The following is a 7,534-nucleotide window of genomic DNA, read 5'->3' as shown; positions in this document are numbered from 1 at the left end:
ATAGAATAAACACAACTGTCTATATAGAATAAACACAACTGTCTATATAGAATAAACACAGAACTGTCTATATAGAATAAACACAGAACTGTCTATATAGAATAAACACAACTGTCTATATAGAATAAACACAGAACTGTCTATATAGAATAAACAGAACTGTCTATATAGAATAAACACAGAACTGTCTATATAGAATAAACACAGAACTGTCTATATAGAATAAACACAGAACTGTCTATATAGAATAAACACAGAACTGTCTATATAGAATAAACACAGAACTGTCTATATAGAATAAACACAGAACTGTCTATATAGAATAAACACAGAACTGTCTATATAGAATAAACACAGAACTGTCTATATAGAATAAACACAGAACTGTCTATATAGAATAAACACAGAACTGTCTATATAGAATAAACACAACTGTCTATATAGAATAAACACAACTGTCTATATAGAATAAACACAGAACTGTCTATATAGAATAAACAGAACTGTCTATATAGAATAAACACAGAACTGTCTATATAGAATAAACACAGAACTGTCTATATAGAATAAACAGAACTGTCTATATAGAATAAACACAGAACTGTCTATATAGAATAAACACAGAACTGTCTATATAGAATAAACACAGAACTGTCTATATAGAATAAACAGAACTGTCTATATAGAACAGACGTAGAACTGTCTATATAGAATAAACACAGAACTGTCTATATAGAATAAACACAGAACTGTCTATATAGAATAGACACAGGACTGACTATGTAGAATAGATATAGAACAGACCACTGATGATAAAATAACATACAGTATTGGGATGTAACTTCCATGCGGCTGTAAAACATTGATGCTAGCTAACTAAGGATTGGGTCTTCTTGGTAAATACAACTGCTGCTGCTGTTTCAATTCTGCTGGTTAGGAAGAAGATTAGTTTATGTTTTCAATTCGATTCAGCTAGTCACTAAGCTGCTTAACAGCCCACTGTGTCAGAGAAGGTAATAGAAGATTGAGTAGCTTTAGAATTTAGATCCAATGAATTAGATTACTTTACTGTCCTCCAGAAAGACATTTACACTGTATTTGGAAAGTATTCAGACCTCTTGACTTTTTCCACTTTTTTTGTTACGTTACAGCCTTATTCTAAAATGTATTAAATAAAAAATTGTTCCTCATCAATCTACAGACAATACCCCATAATGGCAAAACAAAAGCAGGTTTTTAGAAATGTTTGCAGGTAAAAATACGTTACTTACATAAGTATTCAGACCCTTTGCTATGAGACTCGAAATTGAGCTCAGGTGCATCCTGTTTCCATTGACCATCCATGAGATGTTTCTACAACTTGATTGGAGTCCACCTGTGGTAAATTCAATTGATTGGACAGGATTTGGAAAGGCACACACCTGTCAAAATAAAGGTCACACAGTTGACAGTGCATGCCAGAGCAAAAAACAATCCATGTGGTCGAAGGAATTGTCTGTAGAGCTCCGAGACAGGATTGTGTCGAGGCCCAGATCTGGAGAAAGGTACCAAAACATTTCTGCAGCATTGAAGGTGTAATAACATAGTGGCCTCCATAATTCTTAAATGGAAGATGTTTGGGACCACCAAGACTCTTCCTAGAGCTGACCGCCCAGCCAAACTGAGCAATCGGGGGAGAAGGGCCTTAGTCAGGGAGGTGACCATGAACCCATTGGTCACTCTGACAGAGCTCCAGAGTTCCCCTGTGGAGATGGGAGAACCTTCCAGAAGGACAACCATCTCTGCAGCACTCCACCAATCAGTCCTTTATGGTAGAGTGGCCAGACGGAAGCAACTACTCAGTAAAAGGCACATGACAGCCCACTTGGAGTTTGCCAACAGGCATCTAAACGAAACCTGGCAACATCCCTACGGTGAAGCATGGTGGTGGCAGAATCATGCTGTGGGATGTTTTTCAGCGGCAGGGACTGGGAGACTAGTAATGATTGAGAAAAGATGAATGTAGCAAAGTATAGAGAGATCCTTGATGAAAACCTGCTCCAGAGAGCTCAGGGCCACAGACTGCGGCATAGGTTCACCTTCCAACAAAACGACGAACCTAACCAAACAGCCAATACAACACAGGAGTGGCTTCGTGATAGAAGAATTTGAATGTTTAAAGGTAATGACTAAAGTATTCCACCCTGAAACTGTTGAAATGTGTGAAATGTGTTAGAATCACATTTCTATTTCTATAATCTGATAATGTGTGCAGCTTAGTTAGAAGTGCAACCAGGGGGTGTCTTATCTTTGTATCTATGCAAGCAGAGTGCAACTGTGAAACAAAGAACAGAAAACCAGTTTTGAAACTGGACTTATTTCCTCACTAAGGGAGAGGAAACTATAGGGTGGAGACAGATTGTAAAACGAGATAACATTTATTGCTTAGTGGGAAAATACTGGTCGGCCGTACAGCGATGCTCCCTATCCAACCTGACAGAGCTTTAGGGGATCTGCAGAGAAGAATGGTGGAAACTCCCCAAATACATTTGTGCCAAGCTTGTAGCGTCATACCCAAGAAGACTCGAGGCTGTAATCGCTGCCAAAGGTGCTTCAACAAAGTACTGAGTAAAGGGTCTAAAATACTTATGTAAATGTGATATCAGATATTATATTGAATACATTAGCAAACATTTCTAAAAACCTGTTTTGCTTTGTCATTATGGGGTATTTTGTGCAGATTGATGAGGGATAAAAAAATATATATTTTAGAATAAGGTTGTAACGTAATTCTTTTTTTAAAAGTCAAGGGGTCTGAATGCTTTCCTAATGCACTGTAGTTATAGAGGAGTTCTATAGTCACTAAGCATCTCAATAGACAGGAGTTCTATAGTCACTAAGCTTCTCAATAGACAGGAGTTCTATAGTCACTAAGGATCTCAATAGACAGGAGTTCTATAGTCACTAAGCATCTCAATAGACAGGAGTTCTATAGTCACTAAGCATCTCAATAGACAGGAGTTCTATAGTCACTAAGCATCTCAATAGACAGGAGATCTATAGTCACTAAGCATCTCAATAGACAGGAGTTCTATAGTCACTAAGCATCTCAATAGACAGGAGTTCTATAGTCACTAAGCATCTCAATAGACAGGAGTTCTATAGTCACTAAGCATCTCAATAGACAGGAGTTCTATAGTCACTAAGCATCTCAATAGACAGGAGTTCTATAGTCACTAATCATCTCAATAGACAGGAGTTCTATAGTCACTAAGCATCTCAATAGACAGGAGTTCTATAGTCACTAAGCATCTCAATAGACAGGAGTTCTATAGTCACTAAGCATCTCAATAGACAGGAGTTCTATAGTCACTAAGCATCTCAATAGACAGGAGTTCTATAGTCACTAAGCATCTCAATAGACAGGAGTTCTATAGTCACTAAGCATCTCAATAGACAGGAGTTCTATAGTCACTAAGCATCTCAATAGACAGGAGTTCTATAGTCACTAAGCTTCTCAATAGACAGGAGTTCTATAGTCACTAAGCATCTCAATAGACAGGAGTTCTATAGTCACTAAGCATCTCAATAGACAGGAGTTCTATAGTCACTAAGCTTCTCAATAGACAGGAGTTCTATAGTCACTAAGCATCTCAATAGACAGGAGTTCTATAGTCACTAATCATCTCAATAGACAGGAGTTCTATAGTCACTAATCATCTCAATAGACAGGAGATCTATAGTCACTAATCATCTCAATAGACAGGAGTTATATAGTCACTAAGCATCTCAATAGACAGGAGATCTATAGTCACTAAGCATCTCAATAGACAGGAGATCTATAGTCACTAAGCATCTCAATAGACAGGAGTTATATAGTCACTAAGCATCTCAATAGACAGGAGTTCTATAGTCACTAAGCATCTCAATAGACAGGAGATCTATAGTCACTAAGCATCTCAATAGACAGGAGTTCTATAGTCACTAAGCATCTCAATAGACAGGAGATCTATAGTCACTAAGCATCTCAATAGACAGGAGTTCTATAGTCACTAAGCATCTCAATAGACAGGAGATCTATAGTCACTAAGCATCTCAATAGACAGGAGATCTATAGTCACTAAGCATCTCAATAGACAGGAGATCTATAGTCACTAAGCATCTCAATAGACAGGAGATCTATAGTCACTAAGCATCTCAATAGACAGGAGATCTATAGTCACTAAGCATCTCAATAGACCGGAGTTCTATAGTCACTAAGCATCTCAATAGACAGGAGATCTATAGTCACTAAGCATCTCAATAGACAGGAGATCTATAGTCACTAAGCCTCTCAATAGACAGGAGTTCTATAGTCACTAAGCATCTCAATAGACAGGAGTTCTATAGTCACTAAGCATCTCAATAGACAGGAGTTCTATAGTCACTAATCATCTCAATAGACAGGAGATCTATAGTCACTAAGCATCTCAATAGACAGGAGATCTATGGTCACTAAGCATCTCAATAGACAGGAGTTCTATAGTCACTAAGCATCTCAATAGACAGGAGTTCTATAGTCACTAATCATCTCAATAGACAGGAGATCTATAGTCACTAAGCATCTCAATAGACAGGAGATCTATAGTCACTAAGCATCTCAATAGACAGGAGATCTATAGTCACGAAGCATCTCAATAGACAGGAGTTCTATAGTCACTAAGCATCTCAATAGACAGGAGTTATATAGTCACTAAGCATCTCAATAGACAGGAGTTATATAGTCACTAAGCATCTCAATAGACAGGAGATCTATAGTCACTAAGCATCTCAATAGACAGGAGTTCTATAGTCACTAAGCATCTCAATAGACAGGAGTTCTATAGTCACTAAGCATCTCAATAGACAAGAGTTCTATAGTCACTAAGCATCTCAATAGACAGGAGTTATATAGTCACTAAGCATCTCAATAGACAGGAGATCTATAGTCACTAAGCATCTCAATAGACAGGAGTTCTATAGTCACTAAGCATCTCAATAGACAGGAGTTCTATAGTCACTAAGCCTCTCAATAGACAGGAGATCTATAGTCACTAAGCATCTCAATAGAAAGGAGTTCTATAGTCACACTATTATATTAATACTACTAGGTAGAGAATCATTACATTAATACTATTAGGTAGAGTCATTATATTAATACTACTAGGTAGAAGAGTCATTATATTAATACTACTAGGTAGAAGAGTCATTATATTAATACTACTAGGTAGAAGAGTCAGTATATTAATACTACTAGGTAGAAGAGTCATTATATTAATACTACTAGGTAGAATAGTCATTATATTAATACTACTAGGTAGAGTCATTATATTAATACTACTAGGTAGAATAGTCATTATATTAATACTACTAGGTAGAAGAGTCATTATATTAATACTACCAGGTAGAATAGTCATTATATTAATACTACCAGGTAGAATAGCCATTATATTAATACTACTAGGTAGAAGAGTCATATTAATACTACTAGGTAGAGTCATTATATTAATACTACTAGGTAGAATAGTCATTATATTAATACTACTAGGTAGAAGAGTCATATTAATACTACTAGGTAGAATAGTCATTATATTAATACTACTAGGTAGAAGAGTCATATTAATACTACAGGTAGAGTCATTATATTAATACTACTAGGTAGAGTCATTATATTAATACTACTAGGTAGAATAGTCATTATATTAATACTACTAGGTAGAAGAGTCATTATATTAATACTACCAGGTAGAATAGTCATTATATTAATACTACTAGGTAGAAGAGTCATTATATTAATACTACCAGGTAGAATAGCCATTATATTAATACTACTAGGTAGAATAGTCATTATATTAATACTACTAGGTAGAGTCATTATATTAATACTACTAGGTAGAAGAGTCATTATATTAATACTACCAGGTAGAATAGTCATTATATTAATACTACTAGGTAGAAGAGTCATTATATTAATACTACTAGGTAGAAGAGTCATTATATTAATACTACCAGGTAGAATAGTCATTATATTAATACTACTAGGTAGAAGAGTCATTATATTAATACTACCAGGTAGAATAGTCATTATATTAATACTACTAGGTAGAAGAGTCATATTAATACTACCAGGTAGAATAGTCATTATATTAATACTACTAGGTAGAAGAGTCATTATATTAATACTACTAGGTAGAGTCATTATATTAATACTACTAGGTAGAATAGTCATTATATTAATACTACTAGGTAGAAGAGTCATTATATTAATACTACCAGATAGAATAGTCATTATATTAATACTACTAGGTAGAAGAGTCATTATATTAATACTACCAGGTAGAATAGTCATTATATTAATACTACTAGGTAGAAGAGTAATATTAATACTACCAGGTAGAATAGTCATTATATTAATACTACTAGGTAGAAGAGTCATATTAATACTACCAGGTAGAATAGTCATTATATTAATACTACTAGGTAGAAGAGTCATATTAATACTAATAAGTAGAAGAGTCATTATATTAATACTACTAGGTAGAATAGTCATTATATTAATACTACTAGGTAGAATAGTCATTATATTAATACTACCAGGTAGAATAGTCATTATATTAATACTACTAGGTAGAATAGTCATTATATTAATACTACTAGGTAGAAGAGTGAATACATTGATGGGAAATTTGTAGCACACATCCTTTCAAAATAACTTGATGTAAATAGAGAGAGGAGAGACATGAATCTTGGCAAGGGGCCTCTTCATTGTGTGTGTGTGTGTGTGTGTGTGTGTGTGTGTGTGTGTGTGTGTGTGTGTGTGTGTGTGTGTGTGTGTGTGTGTGTGTGCCTGCCACAGCTTGTCAGTGTGTGGGGGACGACATGCCAGACATTCTTGTCATTTCAGTTCCTCAGTTTTGAAACAAAGAGAAAAGAACTGAACTTCAGTCTGTAGCCAGATACATCACACCAAACATCTAGTTACATTCTGTCATTCATTCACTCTCTCACACACACACACACACACACACACACACACACACACACACACACACACACACACACACACACACACACTCCCTTGAAACATTATAACCTACAATATTGGTACACACTATCGGTGTCCACAACTGGCACCCATTGGCACCATATTCCTTTAATAGGTCACTACTTTTGACCAGTCAAAGCACTATGTAGGGAACAGGATACATATAGGGGACACAGCCACTCTGGGCCAGACTAAACAGAAGAGGAGAGAGGGACTGCATCACATACCAAGGCTATCTGACCTTGCTACTTGATGTGACACACACACACACACACACACACACACACACACACACACACACACACACACACACACACACACACACACACACACACACGATCTTAGCTCTCTCTCTATCCACTAACCCCCCCTCTCTCTCTGACACATATTCTAGTGTGTGTCCATATAAAAGCTCTCATAGTCCTCTGGGCAGCTAGAAATCAATACCTTTTAACAGTACAGACATGGAGTAGGCATTAACACAGTCTCTCT

This window comes from Salmo salar, unplaced genomic scaffold (assembly GCF_905237065.1).
Source record: "Salmo salar unplaced genomic scaffold, Ssal_v3.1, whole genome shotgun sequence".
In the NCBI taxonomy this organism is placed as follows: Eukaryota; Metazoa; Chordata; class Actinopteri; order Salmoniformes; family Salmonidae; genus Salmo; species Salmo salar.
Note: the sequence above shows the minus strand (reverse complement) of the source record.